Here is a 16542-nt window from a genome sequence, read left to right as displayed (position 1 = left end):
GAAGGGAAGGGAAGGGAAGGGAAGGGAAGGGAAGGGAAGGGAAGGGCAGGGAAGGGCAGGGAAGGGCAGGGAAGGGCAGGGAAGGGAAGGGAAGGGAAGGGAAGGAAAGGGAAGGAAAGGGAAGGAAAGGGAAGGAAAGGAAAGGAAAGGAAAGGAAAGGAAAGGAAAGGAAAGGAAAGGAAAGGAAAGGAAAGGAAAGGAAAGGAAAGGAAAGGAAAGGAAAGGAAAGGAAAGGAAAGGAAAGGAAAGGAAAGGAAAGGAAAGGAAAGGAAAGGAAAGGAAAGGAAAGGAAAGGAAAGGAAAGGAAAGGAAAGGAAAGGAAAGGAAAGGAAAGGATTCTTTGCTTTGTTACTTTGTCTCACTGTCTTACCTTCATGCTTTTTGCATTAGGATATTTAATCTTTTCTTTGTCTATCTGATAACTTCTTTCTCAGAGACCTGCAGACATTTGAAAGAACCCCATGATTTATTTCTTTTTTAATGCAGAAATAGCCAAAGCACTCTTGGCCTCCTGAATCAAGTAACGCTATAGTACCTGTTTCTCCTGGGAGAGGTTGTGTTACCTGCTGCTTGGACATGATGGTGGTGCCTGATGGGTCCCAGCTGCCGGCAGCGGGCTCTGACAGGGCGCACTCTGTTCACAGAGTGGGAGGTGTCAGTAACAGTGTGTCGCTCTGACAGCAATTGAATAAACCTGGCTCCAAGGCTGTCTGTAATGATAAGTAACTGATAAATCAAATTTTGATCTATGCAGGGCTGAATGGAAAAAGGGAGAAAAATTCTGAACCTTTTGCCTTAACAAATGGGAGGGAAGAGCCTACCTACACCTCAGATTCATTTGCTCCCCAAACTGCAAAGCAAAAAATACTAATATTCAGGGCCTCATCCCTATCTAAAATTGGGAAGTGATGTTCATATGTGTCGATGCACCCAAGATGAAACTCCATGTCTGCTACAGGAAGGCATCTCGTTAGCAGTTACCTGCAGCATGCACAGCCTCACTACCCAGCTTTCTTTTTCTATAGCTATAAATGTCCACCCACAGGGACACAGAAAGCACCGCCAGCTTGTTAGTGGCACAATACAGAGGCATCCCGAAGGGCTGAGGAGCACAGGCCACTGCAGAAGACACTGGCGGCCACAGCCCCAGGGTGGCCGTTCCAGGGCCCAGGGCAGCCCTGGGGGTGGGCGGCTGCAGCCCCATCTGTGGGGCTGGGGTCCGGGCTGGGGCCAGGGGTCTGCTGGCAGGGTGAGGGTCTCAGCCCTGCATGGTCCCCTGCCTCCAGCAGGGAAAAGGCATCTTGGCAGGCTGCGGGCAATCTGTGAGTGGGGGAGTAGTGATGGTAACGACCCTGCGGCGCTGCAGACACCCCACATGCGTCTTTGAGGTGTGGCCACAAGCAAAACAGGTAACTGAGCCTCAGGGAGGTCGGTGCCCCCAGATGAAGGCAGATTTTCTTAATCAGTTTCTGAGTCCAGAGGACCAATGAGATGGGTTGTCTCCCATATCTGTAAACATGGAAATAAAAATTATTTACCCTCCTCCGGTCTTGAGATCTCAGAATAGCACAATATCCTTTCATAATAATGCAGTAACCTCGCTCCTTGCAGCCAAAACATCCAGAAGTGGAAACAGTTGGAAGCTTCTCCCTTCCCTCCATTATTATAACTCATTCACTTCCTCCGGAAATCACGAAAGAAGAATGTTTTGCTAGGATTGTGAAACAGGGAGTTCCAGCTCGCTGCATGTCGGTCAGGGGGTCATCCTTCCCATCAGGAACAGCAGAGAGGGGAGGTGGGAGTCACTGTGTGGTGGAACACAGCGCCCGAGAGCTAGTTACTGTGGGCACAGACGCGAGGTGGTGCACCGATCCTTGTACCAAATCTGTGCAAGTTGTTGGAATAAGAAAGAGCACAACTAGTAGAGTATAACAGGGAAGTAAATGAGTTGAGCAGTGTCTGTAAAGCAGGGGGTAGAAAAAGAAAACAGAAGTTCTGCTCCTTTATGTGAAGGAGGAATAAAGGATTCACTGAAAAATTATATGCAAAGGAAAAGCCTTTTCAAAAAGCAGCCTGCAGGTAGTTGAGGCAAAAAAACCCCAAAAACCAAGAAGTGCCATCGGAGAAGTTATAAATAAGAATATGGCAGTGAATAAAATTTCAGTTATTTACTTAACTGGGGAGTGGGAGAGCCCCCTACAAAATCTATGTGTTGTTATTTTTTTTTTTGAACAATGGAAAACAAACAAATAAAAATGTCAGTTTGACATAGCTTAACTTCAGATTCAGGTTTGATTTTTTAAAACTGTTCAAAAACTATCTAAAATTACAGGTTCATTATTTTTAAATGCAGATACTATGAATGAAGCATGGAAACACTGCAAAGAGGTCTAAACCCTACAGATATGCTATGAGGCCAGAAATGAAATCTCTTGACTTTCTGACTCAACTCTAGAAGAAAACCTGTTGCTCAAATTTCACCAAATTCTGTAATAATTTTATGTGTCAGAAAATGATGTTTTTGTCTAAGTAAGCAGTTGTCTGAGGCAAAAACTAAAAATACATTTTCCAAAGCCAAACTATGAGGTGAAAAAAATTTTTTCATTCACATATTAAAAGGTGAACTCTGGCACATGTTATATCATACATTAAAAAAAAGAAAAAAGAAAAAAGGAAAAAGAAAAAGAAAAAAGAAAAAAGAAAAAAAGAAAAAAAGTTGGATAGGGATTTATGACCAAAGCTATTTGCACTGAAAAAAAAATATCCACCAGCAGAAAGCAAACAAAACCAGTTTTGGAAATGGCCAGTGTGTCCTGAAGCCCTTGACATTCCCTTCCCAATGGACCCATAAATTAACAGCATTTTTCTTCTGAGGAAGACATAAAACACGATCCATAATTGTTGCTCAAGGCAGTATCCCAATGACAGTGAGATACTGCTCAGCTTGAAATTTGGTACCAGCGTGGCAGTCATGTGTTGTTAATTAACAGTTTAGGAATTAGAGAAGACACTCAGCTAGGGTGCAAAATTTCTAGTATGCATTAAGTTTCAGAGCAAAGGAATGAGAATGCAGTTCCATATATGAATGAAATAACTGATACTGAGCTCTTTCCCCACATCTTTTCCATCATGTGTATTCACATTTCCAATATACAAGCAACATTTAGCTCTTAAGGGAGTACAATCATCTGCTGAACCCTCTGAAGAATTCGACGCCTAATACCTGGAGGATTCTTTGAAAATCCAGGACACCATTTGTGATAGACGGTAATACTCTACTGAATAGCAGGGTTTATGCTGTACTAAATCATAAATGCTTTTGCTACCCCCACTTACGATTTATGCCTTGATCAGTATCTTATGCCAGAATTCACCAGTCTGTATTTTTCCTGGGGTATTAACACTTGGCAACAGTTTAATACTTCTTATTCTTATGCTATCATCTTACATTGAGGTTCTGACTTTTCAGAAAATAAAGAACATGCAGGAACAACATTTGATCTCTATCCCTCTCGTGAATTGCCCACTCTTCTTAGAGACAGTCTGTTTTCATTATATTTGACCAATGAATTTCACCTGCGAGAACACAGATCATGAAGATGCCATGTGATTTAACAAAGCCTGAGTGGCTAAAAGCTTCAACGTGACTTTAAAATTCTCAATAACTTCATGCTCTAAATTATTCTCAAATGAGGGCAAAGACAATAAATATCAAACAGAATTTAACATCCTCTCTGACCATCTCACACTGTCAAAGGAGCAGCAGTTTGAAACTGATGTGCACTATAGGTATGAATCATGGCATAACAGTATGTATTAGCCTCCTAAATAAACTCTCCTTTGTGTCCAGGCTGCTCCAGAAAGGCAATGGCAGCTGAAAGGCCATTCAGTTCTGCAAAGCAGCACAGGGTCTTCAGCTGGTTGAACACAAGTCAAGGACTAACCAGAAGAAAAGGCAGCTTTCAGTTAATGAACTATTTTTGCATATAAAAGGGAAGAAATGTAAATGTGTAAGATTGAACTTAATTTTAATAGAAGTCTCACTATGACGCCAGTGAATGCCACATATTCTTAAAAGAGAAATATTAATCGGTATAAATTGGCATATTTAATCCTTCCACTGTGGCTAAGAACTTGCTCTAAATGTAAGAAATTTGAGAATGGAAAACCCAGCATTCTGTACCAAAAATCCCAAACTGAAAAAGGAAAAAGAGAAAAAATATTTTAGTTGGAATCTGAATTCTAGTAGTTTATATTAGAATTTTGCTAATATATCTTTAGATTTCTCACATGAAACCCATAAACAAATGTGAAAGTAACCATGAATCCTACTGGTTAGGTTGTGGGAATCTATACAAACAATTTTGCTGGGTCCAGTGGAATCATATCATCGATACACATATGGACTGATCATTCACCAAGTATCCAACTAGCTGTTTGTATATGTATATATATCTTATATTGTATATATATATCTTATAAATCTAAATGATCTGCTAGTTACAACAAAGTCTTTCCACTAAGATTTCAGGGTTCTCCTGTTTCTAATGCTAAGGAAGTACTCAGTCTTACAGGTTACTCTGTACGGACAATTACTATTCAACTGGGATTAATGTGTAGATGAAGAGAAAGGTGGAGATAGAAAATTATGTATATGCAGCCTCTGCCAAAGAAACAAGATAACTTTTCTAAATGTTATTTTTATTGTGATTCCTGCATAAATTGTATGTAATATAAGTAGTTAGTTGAGTGACTGAACACAACGTTTTCCTTGAAAATCCTAAAGACCTCAAGTGAAGAGGTAGCTCCAATGGAAGTAATTGCAATGCATCATAACTTCATGTACAGCTTTGGCATAAATGCTTCCTTGTTAAAATTGTATGGTCTTATCTCAAAAGGTACCTATTTGAAAATACAAAGCAGATTACTTTGCCATTTTCATATTTTTTTTAAAACTAATGCTGAACACAGTTCATTTTATCCAGGAGTAATTCATGGAGAAAGCAATTTTCATGAAGTGAGGTCATCATTTAGTGCTTCTCAGCCTTCAGTCTGTTGTCATGAACATATGTACAACTGTGCCACTGGAAATGAACGAGACAGAGTAAAAACCCAATTACAAGAAACGCTTTTCTTTGCAAATTTTGCAAATAAATTTCATGAGAAAGGTGAAGTCAGTTATGTACAAGTGGAATGTGTTTTGATATTTTCCCCTGGGAAAGAAATACCCTTTTTGTGAGGTGTATGGTGGCCCCTAGTGGCTCCTGTCTTTAGACAAAATTACGACAGCTGCCATATTTAAAAAAAAAAAAACACAACTTCTTGGGATGGTTTATTTTAAACCTACTATATTAGTCTAAATGACATATTTATTAGCTTTTATATTTGTAACTGTATGTTAGTGCCAGACGTTGTTATTCTTCTGGAAGGAAAGCTGCCAGTAATAGAAATATATAGTTTAAAATATACGTATATGTATAGCACTATGTAAGAAACATATAAATCAGAGATAGGCTTGAATCCAAACACTTAATTTAATCATCCTTACAAAAGGATAAGAAGATTGGGTTCAGCTCCGAAGTTTTGAGCTCCAGAACATTTGCACTGCAAATAGCCATGTGATAGACCTTCATCTTAGACTACTGCAATGCAGAGTACAGTTGAATGGAAAAAAAATTGCTGGTGATGTGCCTCCAAGTCCAAAGTTTAAATCCTCAAAATTTTTGCTTCAGTCTCATCTAATCCTAGAGGCGCATAAAGCTTGTGGGAGCCTTAGGTCTTATAATATTATGTATCTTAAGGATCTTCACAGTTCTGATTTGGGGCAGCCCCTCAGCCACCTGAGTCCTGTGGTGCTGCGCAGTAGAGGAGTAACACATATTGAGTCAGGGCACATAAACTAGGTAGGATTTTTCCTTGCTTACCTGAAGGGAAAGAAGTTTTTTTTTTCATAGAGCACACTTGCCAAAATGGTCTTTATGTAACACGCAGTGGGAACTACCTCTTTACTTATAATTTCCTCCTGTTACTTCTTATTGCAATTGGACGGTCTTACCGAAGGTAAACTCCTTGGTAAATTTCGGAAGTCACAAGAAGCAGGTAGAAGACCAGGGGTCACCTTCCCCCTTTGCCTAAAAGGGTTCAGACTGATCTCTCAGCTCCCACAAGTGACCAAAAATCCAGACTGTGGATATCTTCGGGGGTAGTGTGGGAATGTTCCCCAGCTTTTCTGACGAATCTGATAGTTACTGAAATTCACCCTTTATGCCAGAACTGGTGTCAGAAAGGCAGCCAAAGCAAGGCTGACTCTCATAGCCCCTACAGTCCACTGTGGAGTTAGGACATGATGACAGTCAGGCATTTCTAAAGCCCTGTCAGCACCATAGCACAACTAGATCAAAGTGCCTGAATCACAGCACCGCTAACTTTTTTAGTGTTGGAATATAAATGTTCCCCTAAAATTGGGATAAAACCTTACTGTACTGAAGTGGCATTTACCTTGGCCCTTTAAGACATCTACAGGAGAGTTTTTTATAGCAGAGCCAGTCACCTGGGGAACGCAAAGGAAAATGGGTGCTCCTAGGGAAGGTTTCAACTCACCCATTAGATAGAACTTGTTAGGGATAAGCTGAACGGTAAATACATCACTGCAAGTGTTCAATTAATTTGACTATTACTCAGCAATTTTCATCCTTCACAAGCAAACAGAATTTGAGCCCTATAGCAGTAAACTATTGAGGCAGTTGGTTTATGGACATATTAATAAATGCCTACAAACCTGTTACTTATATGAAGCTGACACCTTGGTAGGCTGAAAAGTAATTATTTTATTGATGCATCACTGTGGAGTCTTAGCTTAACTAATGAAAAACAAGTAATTAATCTCAAAGGATGTTCAGTTTTCTCCTGGGTGTAGGTTATACCTTTTAAATTTGAGAATACTAAATCATACCATGCTTTCCTTTACCACTTCTGCCAGCCTAAGTAGGATTTTATGCTGTTCTGTGTGGATGAGCACTACTGGACATGCTACAGCACATCTCCTCAGATGGAGATTTTTGTCTCAAAAGCAGTGGCAACAAAAGCTATCATTCCCTTCCCTTAGGTGTTTCAGTGCTCAGAACTATAAATTGATCAACGCTTGAGCATACACCTTCTCTTTCAATCACGCTATGATATTGGCTGTACCACTCAGTCTACAACACTGATCTTTTTAATTTTATGCATTCTGAACTAAAAAAAAATAAATAAATCATAGAATACCTCTTAGAGCTATGAGGCATCACATGGGGCTGAGAAGGCCAATTCATACGCTGGCTGGATGTGGACTCTGCTGCAGAAGCAGAGTGCCTAGCAGTGCCGTCTGCTCTATTACATTGGGCCGTGGTCTCTTGCTGGAGCGTAAGCATGAGGATTTAAGTTGTGCTTTGGTCTGAACTTAACTCTGCTCAGGGCTGATTATCAGCAACTGCAGAAAGCCACCTTCATTTCCTCTGATCCCCTAACGCTGAATACTTCATATGTCAGGGATCCCCACAGGAAGAACACATGCATGAAGATTACACTGCAAGATCTTTTTTTTTTTTTTTTTAAGGTGACTGACTTTTATTTTTATTTTAAAAGTTCTTGAGGGATTCCCAAGAAGATAATAAACTACATAAGTGAGCTCTATGATCCTTATAATGCTGGGCAACATTGAAACAAACAGAGATGGCTGAACTATAGGAACATTTTTGTCCAAAAGGAGTCCTTTTTTTGAACATTATTATTGCAAATAACAATTTGAAAATGCTTTCTAGGCTTTAAAAGAGATTCCTTATTTCTTCCTGCAGCTTGATGAAAACCAATTAATGGTCTGAAAATAATGTGGTCTGTCCTGAACTGACAGAATTACAGTGCTTTACAAGTAAGTAGGCATTTAATATGTTCAGAAAATTCTATCATTTGTCTAAAATACTGATGGTTTTGTAATTGACTATATCTAAAATAGGTTTGTATATGCTGTGGTATGTCAAAAAAGCTTTCTTACTGAATATTTAGCATGTAAAATCACCTTTGATTATCTTGCTAGTTTCAATAACCATTACCACAACTTCAGAGTGACAGCACGGAAACAACTAAAAATTTAATTTCATGGTAGAATGATTTCAATGGCATCTAACATATTACAAATAATTGTGAAACAAGAAACAAGGAAATGAGGTGGGTCCACTGGGAAACTGTCATCTGCAGAAAGGCTGATGGAATGGCACTCTTGGTGCATGCCACGTGGCAGATTTTTTACTGTCTTTTTACTAAACTCTGATCTGCTGGGAATGGGCAAATGCATGTTTCTGAAAGCTGGTATTATTAGAAGTCAGCTGCTAATGGCAATGGCATATAAATCCTGGAACACTATCAGAATAATCCCAGAAATTTGCATGCGGGCCCTAAGTAATTTCTCCTTCCAGGTTTCATATCATTGTGGTCTACAGATATTCAAGATCTGGTTTCATACCCTAGACCTTGTGGGTCCTTCATACCCGGACAGGCAGACCTTCCTCTCTTCCTTCTTTTCTTCACTTTAAATCTTAATAATTTGGTCTGCCATGCATGAAGCTGTCTCCTACTCATCTTGTGCCAAACACTCCTCCAAGTTCTTCCTTGAAAAAAGGGCCCTTCTGTTATTTACTGCTGACTTCCTCTTCTACATATCTCTCCTACAATATGCTTGACCTTGCTATATTGGTATATACAAAAAGACAGGAAATTTAAACATTTTACAAAGAAGGTCAGCAACTCACATATTTTTCCTGCTATAAATAAACCAGATGATCTGACTTTTTAATATAAAAAGCTGTTGTCTGTATGACCTCTAAAGCAAGGCTTTAATTCATCAATGTCCTTACTTTTAATTTGGATCTTCTTAAGGGGTTGGAGTGCTTGATTAACTGGGATTACTCAACAGAAATTACAAACAAGGTTCTACTTTTGTCTTACCTGACTGTGTTGTATTCTGCTTATCTAAGAGCTGAGGAAAATTTATTATTACTACTTACTCCTTCCAGATTGGAAGACATGAATGCTACTATAAACCACCAAGGCTCCATTGGTCACAGTCTTCCTAACAGGCCTACTAATCAAAGCTGAATGCTCTCCAAAGCTATAAGATTGGATCATACAAATTCCTAGTAACTACACTTGGGAATTTTATAAAGATTAAGATTCTGAGAAATCTTTTAATCATTTTAGCCTTAACTTACAAGAAGCTTTCCCTTGTTCAAAAGCAAGAATATGCCTGGTTCTTGGTTCTCAGTAAAACACACCACACTTCTGAGGCAAAATTAGCCACTTTTTTGTGCTACATACTTACACTTAATTATGTTCAAGTCACTAAAGATGCCTCATGTATTTCAAGAGCTGAAATACGTCATTTTTTTCCCCAGGGGCTTTCTGGTTTGATTTGGTTTTGTTTCACTTGGTAAACCCTGAGAAAAGTAGATGAAGGAGTGGATTTGTTTAATCCAAAAAGAAAACAGACAAAGAGAATGAACTGGTATCTTCAGTAAATATTTGGACATTTGCCTTTAGAAAACAGAAGACAAGGAACGATTTAGCATTTATAAGCCCTGTTATGATCAATCCTTCTGTTATTTGACAAAATATAAATAGACCTTGGTTTAATGGCAGACTTGGTAGTGCTAGGTTAACGGGTTGACTTGATCATTTTAAGGGTCTTTTCCAACATAAATGATTCTATGATTCTCTAAGTGGCAACTTGTGCACCTTGGAGCTTCCACAGATGACGCCAAAGTGACAAAAATTAGCCCCTAGTAAATGTGTGAGGGCTATGTCTTTCACAGTGACTGCATGTCTGTTGAAGCTCTTTACTTCAAGACACGAGTGCCCTGACTTCGCCCCTGGAAGCCCTCCCTGCCAGGCAGCCACTTTGCTGCTGGTCTGAGAACAGAAGAGAAGTCCTAGTGCCATGCTGTGGTCTTGGCCACCTTCAGAGCCCCACACTGAGGAGGTCTGGTGCTGCACCTCTCCTGCCATACCCACCTGTCCTTCCCACCTCCCACACACAAAAGTGGGTTGTTCTGGTTTCAGCTGGGACAGAGTTAGTTTTCTTCTTTTCTTCTTAGTAGCTGGTGCAGTGCTGTGTTTGGGATTTGGTGTGAGAACAATGCTGACAGCACACTGACGTTTTAGTTGTTGCTGGGTGATGTTTATACTAAATCAAGGACTTTGGTTCCTTGGGCCCTGCCAGCGAGGGAGCTGGAGGGGCATGGGAAACTTTGAGGGGACACAGCCAGGACAGGTGACCTGAACTAGCCAAAGGGCTATTCCATACTGTATGATGTCATGCTGAGTATATAAATTGGGAGAAGAAGAAGGAAGTGGGGGACATCGGGCATTATGACATTTGTCTTCCCGAGTGACCATTACATGTGATGGAGCCCGGCTTTCCTGAAAGTGGCTGAACACCTGCCTGCCCATGGGAAGTGGTGAATGAATTCTTTCCTTTGCTTTGCTTGCACAGATGGCTTTTTTTTTTACCTATTAAATTGTTCTTATCTCAACCTTCGATTTTTACATTCCTTTCCAATTCTCTTCTCCATCCCTCTGGATGAGGGGAAGTGAGTGAGCTGCTGTGTGGTGCTTGGCTGCCAGCCAGGTTAAACCACGACGTAGATGGCCAGGTCATGATTTTTTGGGGAAAAGAAGCTTAAGAAGTCTTTTTATATCTGCTCAGTTACATCACAAGATTAAATCTCTTCCCTTCTGAGATTTTCTTGGTATATATACAATCAGTTACCACTACAGGTTAATACTGTCCTAGAATCAGCCCTAACATCTGTCCATATTCTGTATCAATTTCTCCATAAAAAAAAATTCCTAAAGAAACTCCCCATCAAACTCCTAAGCCTTGAACACTCTGCTATGATCATCAATTGGCTGTTACAACAGAGAAATTCTTGAGTTATTCTGAAATATATGCCTTTTCTGGGTATAAATATATTTCAGATTTATAAATACACTCTGTCACCCTGTATGACATCATGAGGAAAGTCAGCAAATTATGTAACAATTTCAGAAAAAAACCAGTGGTAACACCACAGTCCCTGGTGTAGCGATGGTATCCAAATTTTTTGAAGGAACACAGGAAGGCAGGTCCTGGACATACCTTGCATGAAATTAACAGCACTTATTGCATTACAGCTTCATGTCTTCCAAATAAAAGATTGAAAGTGCTATGGGAAAAGCTCAGATTCAGACACTTACTGGCAAAATATATTTCTACTGCATACTGAGGCACATAACTCAAAACTAGTCTCTTGCCGTATTTAGGAAAAGTGGAAAGTGTTTCTGGCATCCACTAATGGAAATTCAATCATCTCTAGTGAGCTTGCTCAGAAAAATAGCTTGCTCCAGAGTGTCTGGGTGTGCCTGCTCATACATGAATTCTGTACTTGCAAGTGTCCACATGGAAATGACCAATAACACAGACCTATAAATCCTGAAACACCGAAGACTTCTATGCAAATCAAATTTCCACTGTTATTACATGTTTAAAAATATAAACTTTAGAAAGTACTTACAAAAAACCCCACACCTCTGTTTTTGACCAATTTATCCAGTTTCTGTGGGCAAATCCATGACCAGGCTTCTACAACCTGACCTCTGTAGCTATGGTTTGTCCTACATCTAAAAATACAAAAACAATGGCTTAAATACAGGGGCAAAAAAAAAAAAAAGTATAATTTAAACAAACATATATGTGGAGCTTATATTGGTTTATATACATTCTAGTTGAGATGGTTTGGTTTGGTTTGGCTTTTTTTCCCTTGAAAATACTGTTAAGTCTTCCATAACACTATTAGTAAATGAAAACACACAGCCTATTCCTTCCCTGCTTTCCACCTTATGGAACCGTGACACAAAATGAACAAGCAGAAGGTGTCAGACGCTACTTAACCATAATGGGAGCACAGCGAACTTCCTGCTGAGTGGTGTAATGACTATTCCAGGTGTGCATTAATGGACAATCAAATGAACATCAGTCTAACATGCTTATTTGAAATATCTCTGGAGGGATTTTCTATTAGCTATTTCTTTGCCATTTTCTCCAAGTATCATTAACACCTATGCTGTGTAAGAGTAAAGTTTATACATATAAATCTCTATCGGACATCTTCAGGGAATCGGTGCCAGGCACATTTCTGAGACTTTTCCACTACTTTTAACAAAAGGGCATTGCCTGAGGTAGCTGTGGGCCATAGCCCACCCAGCTAGCACCAAATCACAGTCTGTGTTAAATAATTTGTAATGATGCTTTGAAGAAAATTATAATCACTATCATCCACCACAAGTTGGAGTGCAAGGAAAATCTCATGAAGCCCATTCTTATCTATGCTGGATAAATCATCTTCACAATTATTTGAAGTAGTAAAATGAACTACTGTTGTACCTGGTCAGCTTCACCAGTTCTAAAAAACCTGCTGGCCAAAATCACAGTAGCTGCTGGCACAGGCAAGCAACATCTATGACAAACAATTCTTGTGCATTACCATACTTCTCACCTGGAGATCTCAATTCATAAACAGTCAACCCCAAATCCACAATAATTCAGGGAAAACACTTTTGAGAGTTGCCAGTGTGGGCTTGGGAGGACTGTGCTGATGAAAATTCAGATTCAGCATCCTTAAAATGAAATGGGAATTTCAGAATTTAACTTAAGGAGAAACTCTGATTTGGCATTATTTAAGTTCAGTAGAATCCAGTTTGGGAAGAAAGCACTTGGTTCACATTTTTAGAGAGGTTACATTTTAGATATCTGCATGTATGCATAGATATACATAATTTACGTAAGTATATAAAATTACATTAAATCAACATCTACCTTTGCTATAATAAATACAGACAGTTGGGGTTTCAAGCATGCTGACAGATAAAACACATCTGGTTTACTACATGGCTTGACTGATCAAAATATATCTGTGATTTTACCTCATGTACACCATTATGCAATCTACGCAAGTGCATGTTGCATTTACATATGACATTCTGAGTGTGAGAATTGAGAAGAACAGAAAAACACGCTCATTTCTTCTCAAAAAAAATGTTATGACCTTTAGGGGGCATAGGTCCCTCTCTCATTCTCTCCACTAGCTCCTAGCAGTTTACCATTTCTTAAAAACCAAAAATGAAAACAAAACCTCTCCTGAGATGTTAATCTGAAAGCTGCAAATGATTTCATGAGCTTTGTGCATTGATGCACTACAACTGGTACTGCACAGTACCTCTACAGAGGAATAACAACTTTCTATCACTGTGAGAGGATGAAGGAGGAGAACGAAAACCACCACAGCATATTTCTCAAATATTTTCTATTAAAAATATGTGTACTTAACATCTGGTCTTTTCAAAGCTAATCTCATTATTCCTGTTTAGCCAAACTTTCAGTTGCAGTCTGTAAGGTGTAATGTGCCAAATACATCAGATGGTCCTATAACAATACAGAAGTCGTTTGAAGACAGAAGCCAGTTCTGAAGTGACACTATCTTTCTGAGCTTTCTTCTAGGTTAAATCTCACCCAAGTGCTGCCTAGGCCTACTCTAGCCTAAATCATGATTTTGTACAATGCGTAACTCTGGCTTTCCCTGACAGATACCCTTATCTATAGGGAACTGGAATTCCTAGGGTCTGCTTACAGGATTTTTTGTTAAATTTAATCCAGGTTCATCAAGATCACCACTTGGTGAACTGACAGACTACCCTAAAAATGTGCTTTGTCCTCCTTGCAGAGGCCAGTCTCCAATATATTTAGCATATATAGCCAGACATATCATGAAAGAATAATAGCCAGTGCTGGAGAGAGCTTCAGGTGATACTGAGATCCATCTGCTTCCTCAAGCTGTTCCTACTTCACTCTTATCATACATAACTCATTCTCAAAAACCACAAAATCAGCTTCCCTCAGTGATCTCCTTCAGTGCTCCAAAAGTTCACTATATTATTCATGTGGCCTGCAGAAACATGGTATTGATCTGAAATAATCATTGGCAGATATAAGAAGTAGCAAGGAAACTGAGACACAGGTACAGCCAAGTGCTTGCCAGTAGTATGCACAAGGCTTGGAAATTGCACGCCTGTTCTCAGACCCTCTCTCCTTTGCCTTTCTGTATAGACAGATTCGAAAAAGCCAGCTGGAACAGCTTGCAATTTTATGCAAAAGATCATCTTACAAAATACTGATCTGTCAGACCTCTGCCAGCAAGGCAGACCTCTGCTGGGTCCCCTTGTTCCAAGCCATCATCACGTAACAGACTTCAGAGAAAACTGTGGTTTGTAAGAAGTAGATGCGGGGTTTTTTTTTGTTCCAGAAAGATGCTGAATAAAGATAAATAATTAAATAGTTAATTATAAATAACTGCTAGAGTCTGAGGCAAAACTAACCTGAGGCTCCTCAAGTAAAAAGTGAAAACAACAACCAGAAAGTTCATCAATAAAGCAAGACTTAGGAAAAATATAAATTGATCAAGACAAATAATGTAGTTAGTTGTCCCTTTGAAACAATTAACCCTGCAAGGAATGATCACAAATGAAAAACAGGAACTAGAAAGAAAACATAAATGAACAACTGCTGCTGCTGCTGCAATTTTCCGCAGTCCAAGCACTGAATCCAAACCCGCATCCAGATTGGAAAAGCAATCAGTAAGCCAACAGGTCATTAAAAGTGAAGGAAGATACTTTAAATTCATGCTGCTCATTAGAGGTTTATTTAACTGCTTCACACTCACACTAGATACAGTTTGAGCTGTGAAAGTAACCCTGCTATTTATGGATGGAGATCTGCGCCAATCAACTCTGCAAAGGCTGTTTACTGTACAGTTTCAACTGACTTGGACTTGGTCCTGAGACTGAAGGAGAAAAGCATTGGAAATGACAGTGTGACTGCTGGCTTCTGGTATTTTCTTTTTCTTTTCTTCTATTTCCTTCTTTTGCAAGGTATTGAAGAGTTTCAGAGTTTCCATATTTCTCCTGCTTAGCTCTATGGAGCTTCTATTCAGAAATTCAGTAAAGGGACAGTATTTGCCTGAAAAATCCATTCTCTGGTCTAAGAGGTTTGTTTTGTTTTGTTTGGTTTTCTTTTTCTTGAATTAAAAAATTAAGGGGTTGTCTCTGTAGTTTATCCCAGGGGAAAAAAAGCCCCAACACTTATAATTCTGTAATCTTACCTTTTCTTTTTCCTAAAGTAAAACCTGAAACATATTTAGTATCCTAAAAATAAACTACCTTCCCCCCTCCCCATCTGCCCCTCCTCTCCCCCCAAGTCAAGGTAATGAAATCAACTTGTCATAGAAATGGTCCTGAGTTGCAAATGTAAGTACAGAACCCAGATTTCTGGAAGTGGTTTTTTTGTTGGATTTTTTTGTTCTGTCCCTTTTTTCATAGAGATGCCAAACCCATATGGCAATCTTCCCAAAGATTCGTCCTCTAAATACAAAATAAGGACCTGCCTAAATTGTTCAGGTCCTTGCTGTATTTTAGATGTCAGTGGTTTCCTCATTTACTACAGGAGAACCCAAGAATCCTAAGTTCAAATCTTAGCCAAGTAAAAAGACAATATCACTTTGATATAGTCTTCCACTCATAGATCACCTTTTACATCTGTAGATGTAGATGTAGCACAATCTTGTGAATTTGTGCTTTAAAAACCTGTCACTTTTCTTTTGCTTTTCAGTAAGAATAAAATAAACCCCCTCACTACCGTTATTCATTAGAAGGAGAAGCAGGATTTAGTAGAGAAAAAAGAAAAAGAATGGAAAATGGATTATAAAACTATAAAAGAAACATGAAAACAAGTGACAGAATTATTATCTTGGGCATTTAAAATTTGTGGAGGAAAATTGCTAGGAAGATATGGTGTGTCTAATAAGACTTTGGCCTCAGCACAGGTGGTGCAATAAAGCAATTTGTGTATACCTTAATAGCTTTCTCTTACTTCCCAGACAGATCCCTGGAAGTGTAGACTCACACAAAGAACTGTTGAAACAGCCTCACTAAGAAAAATGATCTGTGCAAATTCTCCATGTTTTTGTAAGAGGGTTTGGTGTGGGCACATGATTTTCATATATCAGCTGTGTATATGGATAAAGGTTCCCATAGTTTAAAGGTTCAACCCACTTGGCGAAACTTCTAGTCACTGGATAAGTGGGTGTTGCCATTTCTCCTTATTTAATGAACCATTTCATGTGAAAATATTCAAAACTCTATAAAAGAAAGACTGTTTAATTTTTATAAGAATCAATGGTGATGTCTTTTCCAGACAGATAATTCATCAGCAGGCCTAAGCCTTCCAGGAAAATTTATACTGCCCAGTCTAAGATCAAACCAGCTGCCTTCAGGTTTTCCAGAAGCTTCAGGGTGTTTTTAAACATCTTTTCAAGAGATAACACACCATCTACTTTCACTGCACTCACTGTATGTCAAGAAACAATCTACAGTAGTCATGCATTTACATGATACAGGAAAAGAGACAAAAGTCCACATGTCAGT

The 16542-nt window shown here is 39.1% G+C and overlaps 1 protein-coding gene across 8 annotated transcripts in view; it reads right to left on the bottom strand.

Moving 5' to 3' along the window:
- The window catches only part of PRKX (protein kinase cAMP-dependent X-linked catalytic subunit), a 137721-nt gene that overhangs the window by 31103 nt on the left and 90076 nt on the right, over positions 1-16542 (bottom strand). For 3 of the 8 annotated variants that reach the window (XM_080375477.1, XM_080375476.1, XM_080375480.1), the window contains exon 9: positions 371-16542. This exon is cut by the window's right edge and continues 30657 nt beyond it. The gene's annotated coding sequence lies outside the window, so the exon portion shown is untranslated. The remainder of the gene's footprint in view (positions 1-370) is intronic. The other 5 variants (XM_080375478.1, XM_080375479.1, XM_080375482.1 and 2 more) reach the window with 5 other exon arrangements.

This window comes from Falco punctatus (assembly GCF_963210335.1).
Source record: "Falco punctatus genome assembly, chromosome: 2".
NCBI lineage: Eukaryota > Metazoa > Chordata > Aves > Falconiformes > Falconidae > Falco > Falco punctatus.
This window is presented reverse-complemented; position numbering and strand designations above follow the sequence as displayed.